Source organism: Asparagus officinalis, chromosome 4 (assembly GCF_001876935.1).
Source record: "Asparagus officinalis chromosome 4, Aspof.V1, whole genome shotgun sequence".
In the NCBI taxonomy this organism is placed as follows: Eukaryota; Viridiplantae; Streptophyta; class Magnoliopsida; order Asparagales; family Asparagaceae; genus Asparagus; species Asparagus officinalis.
Window position 1 is genome coordinate 14,441,030 of NC_033797.1, and position 13,159 is coordinate 14,454,188.

Consider the following 13,159-nt stretch of genomic DNA (forward strand, 5'->3'; position numbering starts at 1 on the left):
ACTATAGTTTCAACTATGTTGCACTTATATACCCTCAATAATTTTTGATAGATCTTATATATCTCAAGTTTTTAAGCACTTGCATTTATATATCCTAACTTGTTTTGATAGCACTTACATACCCTAGGTGTCATTTAACAAAGGACTAAAGGAGAAGGGTTAAGAGAAAGGATAACTTAGTTCAACTCTTTATGAGATGTTAAAAATAATTAATTCCTTTTGCATTTGATAGTTAAGGTGAAGAGTTAAGTTTTTTGTGTTTGGCAAAAAAAGAATGGTTAAGAAGGTTAGTTGTCATAACTGTTCTAAAGTATTTTTTTTTTAAGTTTTATTTCTTATTTCTAGAAGGAATAAATCTTAACTCTCCTCTTTAGACGGGGTTGCTAGCCCCTCAAAATGAGGGGTCACCTAACTTTAACCCTTGTAATTAAAGAGTTTGCTAGCCTTTTGTTTAAATTAACCCGCTTAGATGGTTAAGGAGGAGTCAAATACCCTTAACCTTTCTCTTAATCCCCGACCAAACAAGGCTGGGAATATTGGATCATTTTATTTGTCTCATTATTATGACTTTTTTGTTTAATTAAGTTTTATTGCTTGGTGCAAATTAAATGAGTAACTGTTTAGTAGCAAAATGTTTAATAATAAGTGGCTTTTAAGATATGAATTTTAGAAGTATAAATTTAAAAGATCGGTTATTTGTTTACTTATTTAGTTATTTATTGATTTTTTTGGGTATTTAGTGGATATTATTTGTTTTTTGTTCTTTGGTTTTTTGCTAAAAATCAGCAAAAAACTCTTAATTTTGGATAACCATCAAATAACTCCTCATTGCTTCCAAAATATCAGAACTCCCCATGCCCTTCCAGTTTAGGGGTTATCGATAAACCCCTTTAACTTTAAGATTTTTTCGAAAAAACCTCATCAAAAGCGTGATCTATAATTTTAACTGGCAAAAATGTCCTCATGTCTACTTTTACCCACCCATGTGAAAATAACGGCTAGTTAATATTGTTTTGAGAGTTTTCTAACAAAATCTTAAAGTTAAAAAGGTTTTCTGATAACATCTAAACTTAAAGGTATTTTATTATTTTGAAAGATACAAGGGTTATCTGATAATCGTCCAAAGTTGAGGAAGGTCAACTGGGCGTATACTACAACTTATCATATCAAATTAAAGAAACTCCTTATCTCTAAGTACTCAGCGTGTTCTCCCACAAAATACTCCACCGTTACCACCTTTTAATGTATTTAATTATTTATAATAAATATTATAAATGATACATAACTTATCAGAGTCTTATGCTAGTCTACTAGATCAAACTGAAATACCTTTGAATAATTGATGAGTCCACATGCACCATCATGTTTTTGTGATAATTTAGTAATTTTCGACACTTAGAATATTCATTGTTGTTTGATACACATTTGTACGTCTAGATCTATAATCTCTTATTATATATTGTGATGACTCACCTTCTCTTATTATATATTGTGGTAACTTATCAAGCCATTATACAAACACTTTTCTATTGGATCATTTTGGAGTAGAATTCTAACTCCAAATTAAAACCATTTTGACTCTCTTCTAAGTCAAATGTTTGTCAAGTAAACTGACAAGTATTCTACATGGAGTAATCGCAAAAATGGTTGTTTTTTTTTTGACGGTTTATTCAAAAACTCTAGTTTTCGTATAAGTTGAAAAAGATTTTTCAGTGTTCTTTCTTTTTTTTTTCTCCCTAAGTCATATGTTGTTGGGTCCTTTTGTTTTGATGATGATTAACAAATAATTTACAACTAATATTGTTTGTCTAGTGTTTGTGTTTTGTATTTATTCTAGGCAAACAATATGTTGGAGGATGGATGGAATTAAGCTTTCACGATCATATCCAATGGAGGTTGGCTGAATAGTGGAGTGAAGCAATACAATTCAAGTTGAAGATCCAAGTGCAAGCTTCATCCGCAAGTTTACCAAGTTGAGCTTATTGAAGACCTTCATCAAGCTTAGGTAATTTAGTTTAGGTTTTATATTATGTGTGTTAAGTACTCTAAGCTCAATATAATATATACACACATTTTATTGGTTTCTTTGTATATATATATAGTTATATATATTGTAGGCTGTCTAAAAAAATTACATTAGATAGTTCACCCCTATCAAACTTCAACTGACAGTTTTGACTAAGGAGGTTACAATCAGACGACTTTCTTGTTACCAAAGGAAAGCTGCAATCAAAGGATTCCCCTATGGATCAAGAAGAGATTACAATGCAATGATTCCTTCAAACCAAGAAGCAGAATTCGTCCTTGCAATCGAAACACAAGTAATTTCCAACGTCAACGCAATCACTACATCCGTGGCTCTACAGTCGCTGCAAACGCAGCTCTATATCGCTGCAAACACAGCCTCATATTTGAGATGATTGATCTTCATGGCTACGACAACAACATGACTAATATTATATTAGCAACTATTAGAGGTGCTGATGAGCAGTGTAATGATTTCAGAAATAAAAGGTTAAACTTAGTTGGTGAGTTGCTTGGTAGAGAGCTGTGGGCAAATATTCGACATGCTGAGAAGCGCATGGTTAAAGCCATGCAAAGAGATCTTAGTAGAGATCGTGACCTGCAGTTGATAGAGCGTTATTAAGATGCATCAATTGTCACAAATGGCCTAAATAGGGCCTTCTCGACTGGTCATTAGTGTCATCCATATATAAAGACAAAGAGGGCATCCGTAGCTTCATCCGCTGCAAACGCAGCTTCATCCGCTGCAAACGCAGCTTCATATCACTGCAAACGCAGCTCTACAGCCGCTACAAACACAGCTTCATATCACTACAAACGCAGCTTCATCCGCTGCAAACACAGCTTCATATTACTGCAAACGCAGTTTCATATCACTGCATACGTAGCTTCATCCGCTGCAAAACACAGCTTCATATCACTGCAAACGCAGCTCTACAGTCGCTGCAAACGCAGCTCTATATCGCTGCAAACGCAGCTCTATATCGCTGCAAACGCAGCTTCATATCGCTGCAAACGCGACTCCAGACACTGCGTTTAGACGCAGGATCATATCCAGAACGCAAGTCAAGACGTTGACTCATTCAAATGCGATCCATACGGTTTCGAGAAAACCACTGTTCACCCATGATCTGGGGAGTGGTTTAAGTGGGTTGTTATACCCGATTAATAGGGTGACTAAACCCTCATATAGGCACGGATTATGGGGGCAGTTACACCTCTAATTCTCCTATAAATATCAACAAACTCAACAGAGTTCAGGATCGAATCAAGGAGGTCAAATCCGAGAGAGGAGAGAATCTGAAGGCAACAATCTTCAACAAGTGAAGATTTCCAGATATTTGATACTTGGCTTATTAACTGAATTATTTCGGTTCAAATAACTCTTTTTCTTATTAGAGTTTGTCACTCGTTCTGAGTTACAACACTCGTGGAGAGTTCTTGATCAGTTCAACCATACAAGTCATTTGTTCTAGTGAATTGAGACATTCGGATCGTCAACGGAGAGCAAATTCGACGCGAGCATTCGAAGGAAGCACTCTATCGCCACCGTGAAGGACTCAGATTTAAACAAAGGAGAGAATTCAGATCAATTCTCTTCTCTTTTGTAATCAGGAAATCCAATTGTAATTGAGATTAAAGGAATACAAATCAAATTTTTCCTTCGTTTCTTTTACTGTAAATTTTTCCACAAACATATATATATATATATAATAATTTTTGGTTTCTATGTATATATAGTTATATATATACATACATGTTTTGGGTTTTCATGTTTATAAATAAAAAATTACATGTTTCATATTTATTATTGGTTTTTGGTTTTCATGTTTATATAAATATGAATTTGTGAAAATATTAGTAATTTGTTTATAGACTTCATAACAATAGTTTACATCTTTCTTTAAGTCTATAAAATCATTTTATAAAGTTTCAAAACTTGGTTTATGTCAAAACATCAAAATTCAAGTATATCATGTTTTCATGTTTTGGATATTTTTGTAAAATGATAAGTTTTCACAAATGAGAAGTGAAATTCCAAAAATTGCTTTTGTAACATGTTCATTAATATGTTTATAGACATTTCCCAAAGTTTTACATTTTTTGGAATTTATTTGATATTTTTAAACACTATTTTAAGTTGACATGTACTGTTTAAATCAGACTGTGTGCATGTCTTGAGTCGACTCATGAACAGCGTTGAGTCGACTCATAAACTGTTGTGTAGTTTACATTTTGTTTCTAACGAGTCGACTCATTACATCATGAGTCGACCCAGACAGGTTGAGTTGACTCATAAATTATACTGGAAAGTGTGTTTTATTTCTGATGAGTCGACCCATTCATGATAAGTCGACTCATGAATTTTATGAGTTGACCCATAAGCTGTTTTTAGCCTATAACGGCTAGGTTATGAGTCGACCTATGATTTTTATGAGTCGACCTATAAAGTGTCCGTTGCATGGTAACGGCTATTTTCCAACTTTGTTTTCTTTTGGGTTTTTGGTCTTTTTCTTTGGTTTCTTGGGGTACCTATATATACCCCATACCCTCTAACTTCTAAGGGTAACTAAGAAAATTGTTTAAACAAGTTTAAGGGTGTTTGTTGTTTGTTTAAGAGAGTTTTTACAAGTTTAGTTTATGAAGAGAATTTCACAAGAGCAAGTGGAGATCATCTATTTGGTGTTTGAGCATTCAACTCTTCTCCCTCTCATGTTATCTATAGAGAAGTTTTCTAAACTCAATTTCTAGCTTTGTATTTACATTGTTTGTTAATCATCATCTCTATAAGCTAGATTTTCATAATTGAGTTTAGTTCGATTTTGTTTTATTGAATCTCATTGTTACACACACCCACTTGAGCTTTTAGTATTTACATACATAGTATATTGGGGTTGTGAGAGATTGTAACATTGAATTGTGCTTAATTGAGTTCTCACCTTGTTAATGTAGGCATATAAAATTGCTTATATGTCCCTTAGCTCAGCTCGGCACAAACCGACAAACCAACGAGGCAACGAGATTGACTAATCGCACGCAAGCAACGGAATACGTCCATTCGCGTGCGGGATCAAGCCAAGTGTTCGAAAAGTCAACGAGTCATACTCGGACGAATCACGATCGAATCAAGATCGGTTTCAGACTCAAATTCAGAAGTGGATTTACTGCCTAATCGGGATCCGGATTTACTACCAAATCAGATCAACGAATCAAGTCTGGATAAATCAACCTGAGGTGGCTCGGCCCAGTGCCGGCCACCCAGAGGTGGCCGACACTGTTCCGTGCGCGGGCACAGTAAAGGGTGCCTATAAATAGGCCACTTGGTTCATTTGTTCGGGGGTTGGAAATTTTGGAGGCGAAGCTCTGCTGAATTCAAGACTCGAAACTTAAAAAAGATTGGAGCTTTGGGACTTCGGGGACTCACTCTTCCAGATCTGGTGCTCAGCGATCGTCAATGCCAAAAAAGGCAGGTGTTCGAGAGGACCGGATCTCAGATCTACGCAGACGTACTCCGGATCTAAGCTTGGTCTTAGATCCCGAGACTTGGACGATTGTTTCCTTAGTGAATCAATCCTCCCCGACTATTATTTCCTTTGTGGAATAATACCCGTCGTACTGCTTAGATCTGATCGGATCTAGATCTCGTGATGGTCCACGGATAAACCCCGGCGCAGGCAAAGAACCCACACAAGCGAGCGACCGCAAAACAGGAGCTCGTTATTTGTTCGACAAACGAGGATAAAAAGTTGTAATCTTTCTTTTATTTTCTTTGATTTTCATTATAACCGGATCTTATAAACAAAAAAGACCGGATCTTTGTAATCGATAAACTATTACAAGAATTTACAATGGAATCAATAACAAAGAAAGACATGATTTTCCCCGCGAACAATCTGGCGACCACAGTGGGAGGCACCGATCTCGCTGCCGAGATCGGAGCGTCGCAGCCGCGGATCTCGATCCCGGTCGTGGAGGAGGTCGAATACGAGTTCGACCAGCAGAAGTTCGAGGAATACTTGTCGTCCTCGTCCGGATCAACCTCCCCCCGCAAGTCCAAGAAGTCCAAGTTCTCCTCTAGGAGAAAAACTCGTTGGTATGAAGACGTTGAAAACACCAACGAAGATCTCACCCCACTGGATGCCAAAGCCGCATCGGGTGAGATTCCTCCAGTTTCCAACCAGGTCAGATCTGCTCTGGCCAACTCTTCTGCCACAGAGGGCGTGGTGACTCTCTCGAAGAGAGCCCGCCAAAGGCAACGTCAACGCCTTGCGAAACGATTCGCAAAGGCCATGGAGTCAGTTGACGGGATCCGCTACAACGTGAATCTGAAGAACAAAAGAGGCAAGCAGCCTCAACAATCAACGAATGGTGGTTCCTCCAAGCCGCCAACAATGGAATGGGTCCATGTCAAACGGAACCGATCAAAGCTGGAGGAGCGCATTCGCAAGCGCCGCGCACTATCAGCGCAGGCACGGGCTCAAGCTGAAGAAGCCCGTAGGAAGTTGCAGAAAGAGGTGGCCAAGAAGCCGCCATCAACTAGCAAAGTTTGGAGGCCGAAGTCTGAAGCGGCGGTTCAGACCAAAGAGCGTCAACTGCAGCCGTCGAAAGTTCAACTTCCGGCGAATCAATCCAAACCACCTATGATTTCCACAACTGCTCCGGGAGATCCCACAGGACCATCCCAGAAAAGGAAGTCAGTCTTGGAGCGCCTCGGTCCAATTCCCGACGAAAGAGGCAAAGCTCCAGTTCGAGAGAGTTTGGGCCCAATGAAGAAGCCCAGAACGACTCAACACGCTGAGGGTCGCCGTCACCTCCAACGTGATAAAGAAATCAGGGCAGCTATGCGCACCAATTTACGCATTGAAGTCCAAGAGCCCGCTGAGAACTCACGCCCAAAAAAGCATGTTTCGAGACGCGTAACTTTTGAAAGCCCGAAGAAGGTAGTTCGCTCTCAGAAGGAAACGTTATCGTCTGATGATGATTACGTTATACCTGAGAAATCGTGCCAACACACGATAGGTTGCTCTGAGTTTCAAACAGACGAGCTGTACTATCGTGCTGGGGGTACGAGCAAAGCCATAAAGAGAAGTCCTCGAAGACTAAAAACTCAGTGCCCTTGTTCAAAGCTCATTCGGGCAGTACTGTCTGAGTGCAACTGCATCAAGGTAGTCCCCGAGAGAATTTCAGTGTTCGAAAGGCTTAGTACCAAAATGCCAAAACCAAGGCGTAGGCATTTTCGGCAAAAAAGGACGGTGGTTGAAGATGAAGAATTCCCGAGGGTCACCGCTAATATGACAAGCAAAGAGACCTCATCACGGGATAATCTCGAGTCGATTCTGAAAGCATCCCGGCGTCTAACCCGTCTGCAGTCTGGAGCAATCGCACGAGAAACTTATGGTAGGGTTCGGACAAGAGTACCTTCAGAAGGTAAAGAGTCGGATACCTGCTCCGCAGTCGCATCAGATAATACAGTGTCTAGTGAGGGGGAACCCTGCGAGTCACTGATGATAAGCGCGGAACAAGTGGCCAAGATGCTCGAAGATGCCATAGCCAAACAACAGGAAAGCTTTAGGTTCGAGATGCAGATGACCATGCAGACTATGAGAGAGATGCATGAGCAACAAATTCAGGCACTGACGAACCAGCGAGGTGAACCAAGCCGCCGTAACCAGGTTGTTCAGGAAGAGGAGCACACGGATAGGGATGAAGCTCACAATGCCAATAACCCTCCTGTCAATACAGGGGGTGGTAACGAGGATGCCAATGAAGATACAAGTGAAGACTTGAAGATCAAAGATCTCGAGAGCAAAATCAACACATTGATCTCCGCTCAAGAGGTGAAGAAGACGGGCATTCCTTGTCCATACCCACGAGAATGGGAATCAATCCCCTATCCGGCGAAGTTTAGTCTGATTAACTTTACGCCGTTTGATGGGAAGGGTTCCCCCACTCAGCATTTGATTTATTTCAAATCGCACCTGGGTATTATTTTCGGCAATGAGCCTCTGATGGTGCGGTCATTCGTCGGCACTCTTCGCGGAGCCGCCTTCGATTGGTATCGCCGCCTCAAGCCAGGAAGCGTAAATAGATGGGACGACATGGAGACCAAGTTCCTTACCAATTTTTTCGACGACGACACTGAGGTATCTATCGGATCGTTGCTCGATGAGAAGCAGAAGGACGGGGAGTTAGTCGACACCTTCGTCAAAAGGTTCCGAAACAAAGCGATGAATTGCTGGGACCCGATCACCGAGGAATTCATTCTCCAACAACCTTGCGTTGGACGTGTTGGAAGCAATGGGAACAGCACCGTCTGACACTTGGAAGGATCTGAAGGTCCGAGGGGAGCAGGCTGAGCGATTCCTTAGAAGGAAGAAGGCCGAGAGGAACCAACCGACGGTTAATCCGCTGGACTCAAACTTCGCCTCTCGTGGTAAGGGCAAAACACCTGCAGCTACTGGTGGTGCTAATCAAGCGTCACAACAGCAATCTCGAAGGCAGCAAAAGACTTCGGGTCCGAGACTCCAAAAAGAGTACTCTTTCAAGGACGAAGACGTTCCAGCCATCTTCGAATCCCTCCTTGAAGGTAACAAGATCAAGCTACCACCTATCACAAATCAGGAGGAAGCTGACAACACTACGGACCCAAAGTACTGTGCATACCACAGGAGGGTCATTCATCCCACCAAGGATTGCTTTACTCTCAAGAATAGCATTCAGACCTTGGTTGAAGCCGGTGTCATAACGCTAAGGTAAGCCAATTGAGAACGGCAAAACTCCAAAGAGTATACGAGTATAAACTGTTTCTCAATCCTCCGAATGGTATAAGAGGTTAAACTACTCCCTGAGACTCCAAAGAGTATATGAGTATAAACTGTTTCTCCATCCTCCAACAGGTGCATGAGGTTAAACTGTTCCCTACATACTCCAATAGGTATATGAGTCTAAACTGTTTCCCACTTTTGACGGGAAGTTCCTGAAGAATATTACGCTAATATTCTTAAGGATAACCCAGTCAGGTAACTGAGAATAATGTCCATACCCAGTTTTGCAAAGAAAGCTGGGGGTGGATGATTCATGTAACGGGAAGTTCCCAAAAGAAATTCATATAGTGTATTCTTAGGGATAATCCGGTCACCACAGCAAGTTGATGAATAAGAAACTCCCATTCAAATTCTCACCGCGTCTGTGTACTCAACACTCTCCCCCTCTCGATTCCCCCCCAATGAACGAGAGGTCACAAATCCGAGCGATCAAACCTTCCCTCCCATTTGGTCAAACCTTCTTACAGTTAGGACCACAGTCAAAATCCCCTCTCGATTCCTTTAATGAACGAGAGGTCCACTTTCAAATCAAGTGATCAAAACTTCCTCAGTTAGGACCAAAACCATAAATTCACTCTCGATAAACGAGAAATTCATCTTTAGTTCGGTAATCAAACCTTCCGACAGTTAGGGTTATCTGAATCTTTTCGATTCTCGGAGTGGAGATCCCACTTTTAGTTTCACATTTCCTGATTCTGGGGGTGGAGATTCCACCTCGAGTCTCCTTTCCAGCTGAAGATAGAATATAAAATTCTTCTTCTTCAGTGTCGGGAGATAGAATATAAAATTCTTCCTCTCCCATTTCGGGTTCGTCTTTGCTCCAAGAGAAGACACCATTTTTTTCAACTCCCAAAATCTGTGCCTCACAGGTACTAGGAAGTTTATCCCGAATCCTAAGCAGGGATAAGTCAACGCCTAACACGCGTTACCAGTTTAGTCTTTCTCCGTAGAAAAAGACACCAAAGTTCGATTCTGGGGTATCCTATCCTAAAACCTAAGCAGGGATAAGTCTACGCCTAACCCGCGCTGCCGGTTAGTTCTTAACCGTTGAAAAGAACATCCGTCCACATATTCAACATTGTGGCAGGTTCTTATTAATAACACCAAAATCCATGCCTTACACGCATGGGGAATTTCATCCTGAATCCTAAGAAAGGATATGCCGACGCCTAACACGCGTCGCCGGTTTAGTCTTTTACCGATTGAAAAAGACATCGATTCTGGGGTATCTCATCCCGAAGCCTAAGTAGGGATAAGTCAGCGTCTAAAACACGTTGCTGGGTAGCCTATGCCCATAACAATGGCGAAGTCTACGTATTCGAAGTCGTAGCATCAAGTCTAAGGGAGTTTATTCCCTTAACACAACGTCACATGCAGAACGGATTTAGACAATCCGCTTGCTAGCCCGACTCAAACGGTAGTCGGTAAAGGCTAATCAAATCCGTTAAAGGCTGGGGGTTAGCCAAAAACCCTAAAGCCAATGCCTAACACGCGTCGCCGGGTAGTCTATTCCCGTGAGAAAGACGAAGTCTACGTATTCAATATCGTAGCACTAAGAGCGTTAACTCTTTTAGCTTAACGTCACATGCGGAACAGACTTGAACAATCCGCATGCTAGCCCGACTCAAACGGTAGTCGGTAAAGGCTTATCAAACCCGTTGATGGCTGAGGGTTTGCCAAAAATCCTATAAATACGAGAGTCACTGACGTATCAGCTTCATTAGTTGGTCTCGTGACTTGAGCAACGTACGACGTTCAAAACCCTAAAGTTAACGCCGGACAACGCGTAACCCTAGGTCAACGCTATTCAACGCGTTGCGATCAAAAAGTCAACGTACGATGTTCGAAACCCTAGGGTTAACGCCGGTCAACGCGTAACCCTAGGTCAACGCCAGTCAACGCTTGCAATCAAACAGTCAACGTACGACGTCCAAAACCCTAAGGTCAACGCCGGACAACGCGTAACCCTAGGTCAACGCCAGTCAACGCGTTGCAATCAAAGTCAACGTTTGACAATTCGAAACCCTAAGGGTCAACGCCGGTCAACGCGTAACCCTAGGTCAACACCAGTCAACGCGTTGTCAAGGTGGCTCGGCTCATGCCGAGCCACCCTGAGGTGGCTCGGCTGCCGAGCCACCCAGGGTGGCTCGGCCTTGGCCCGAGCCACCTCGGGGGCTCGGCCACCGAGCCACCTCAGGGTGGCTCGGCTTGGGCCGAGCCACCTTGAGGTGGCTCGGTTTGAGCGCGAGCCCTCCGGGTGTGTTGTTCCGTCGTTTTCGCTTTTGTTCTATCCGTGATTCGTTCTGTGGTGATTTATCCGACTTGATTCGTTGACCTGATTTGCAGTAAATCCGGATCCCGATTAGGCAGTAAATCCACTTCTGAGTTCGAGTCCGAAACCGATCTTGATTCGATCGTGATTCGTCCGAGTATGACTCGTTGACTTTTCGAACACTTGGCTTGATCCCGCACGCGAATGGACGTATTCCATTGCTTGCGTGCGATTAGTTCAATCTCGCTGCCTCGGTTGTTTGTCGGTTTGTGCCGAGCTGAGCTAAGGGACCTATAAGCAATTTATATTCCTACAGATACCCCCTCCAAGTATTTCAGTCTCGTTCTTTTATAGAAGAGTCTGGAATACTTGGATATGATTGTCCCAACCTTCAGTCGTGTAATGGGACCTTGAAATGACTTCTGTTCTGATTCCTTCAATCTTCCAGGTATTCGGTGCTTTGTTCGAATTCTGTAAGAGTTCCGGTGATGCTGCATTTATTGTCTGACCGTTGTCGGAATTTTTAAAACTTGAATGTCGATTCCATTGACTTTCTTAATCTTTAGCTGACCATCGATTGTGGCGTCGTATTGTTGAGTTATCCTTAGAGAATATTTATAGAAAACATTCTCAGGAACTTCTCAAAAAAATTAGGGAACAGTTTAGTACTCATATACCTATTGGATATTTAAGAAGCAGTTTAACCTCATGCCACGGGCTGTTGGAGGATGAGAAGCAGTTTATACTCATATAGCTCTTCGGAGTGATAAAAAGCAGTTTATACTCGTTACTTGTTCGGAGCAATGTTGATTCTTTCATTGCAACGCATTGATAGGTCAAAGGTGGCTCGGCCCAGTGCCGGCCACCCAGAGGTGGCCGACACTGTTCCGTGCGCGGGCACAGTAAAGGGTGCCTATAAATAGGCCACTTGGTTCATTTGTTCGGGGGTTGGAAATTTTGGAGGCGAAGCTCTGCTGAATTCAAGACTCGAAACTTAAAAAAGATTGGAGCTTTGGGACTTTGGGGACTCACTCTTCCAGATCTGGTGCTCAGCGATCGTCAACGCCAAAAAAGGCAGGTGTTCGAGAGGACCGGATCTCAGATCTACGCAGACGTACTCCAGATCTAAGCTTGGTCTTAGATCCCGAGACTTGGACGATTGTTTCCTTGGTGAATCAATCCTCCCCGGCTATTATTTCCTTTGTGGAATAATACCCGTCGTACTGCTTAGATCTGATCGGATCTAGATCTCGCGGTGGTCCACGGATAAACCCCGGCGCAGGCAAAGAACCCACACAAGCGAGCGACCGCAAAATAGGAGCTCGTGATTTGTTCGACAAACGAGGATAAAAAGTTATAATCTTTCTTTTATTTTCTTTGATTTTCATTGTAACCGGATCTTTGTAATCGATAAACTATTACAAGAATTTGCAATGGAATCAATAACAAAGAAAGACACGATTTTCCATGCGAACAGTTAAGAGAACAAATTTATATTTGTGAGCTTCATTGTGAGTTGCACATTGTATTATACTTGGACACCGAGAGAAGTGATTGGTGAGAGACGTGGTCGATTCCAAGAGGACTGGGGTCGGTAGTAAATCCTAGTGAGAGATAGTAATTCGGAACACTTGAGGAAGGTGACACGTGCTAGGCCAACACTTAGAGGGTGTGAAGTGTAATTGCAAGTGTGTAAGTTGTAAAGTTTTCGGTGAACTAGAAAACTAATTGTTGTATTATGAGAATTCAATTTGTATTACACTAGTACACCAAGAGGAATGTGTGGTGAGAGATGGGATCGTTCCAAGAGGAGTGGTAGGTGGTAATGCCTAGAGAGAGGTTATAATTCCTAACACTTGAGGAAAATACGGGCTAGAGACCAACACTTGAGGTGGTAATTAGTGTGTTTATATTATGAGTGTTGTAAAGTTTTTGGTAATCTAGAAAACCGAGTGTGAGGTGTAAACGTTTTCGGGTGATCGTTGAAAATCTGGTGTGATAGTGGATTTCTCCCCGGTAGTGGGGAGCGGAGACGTAG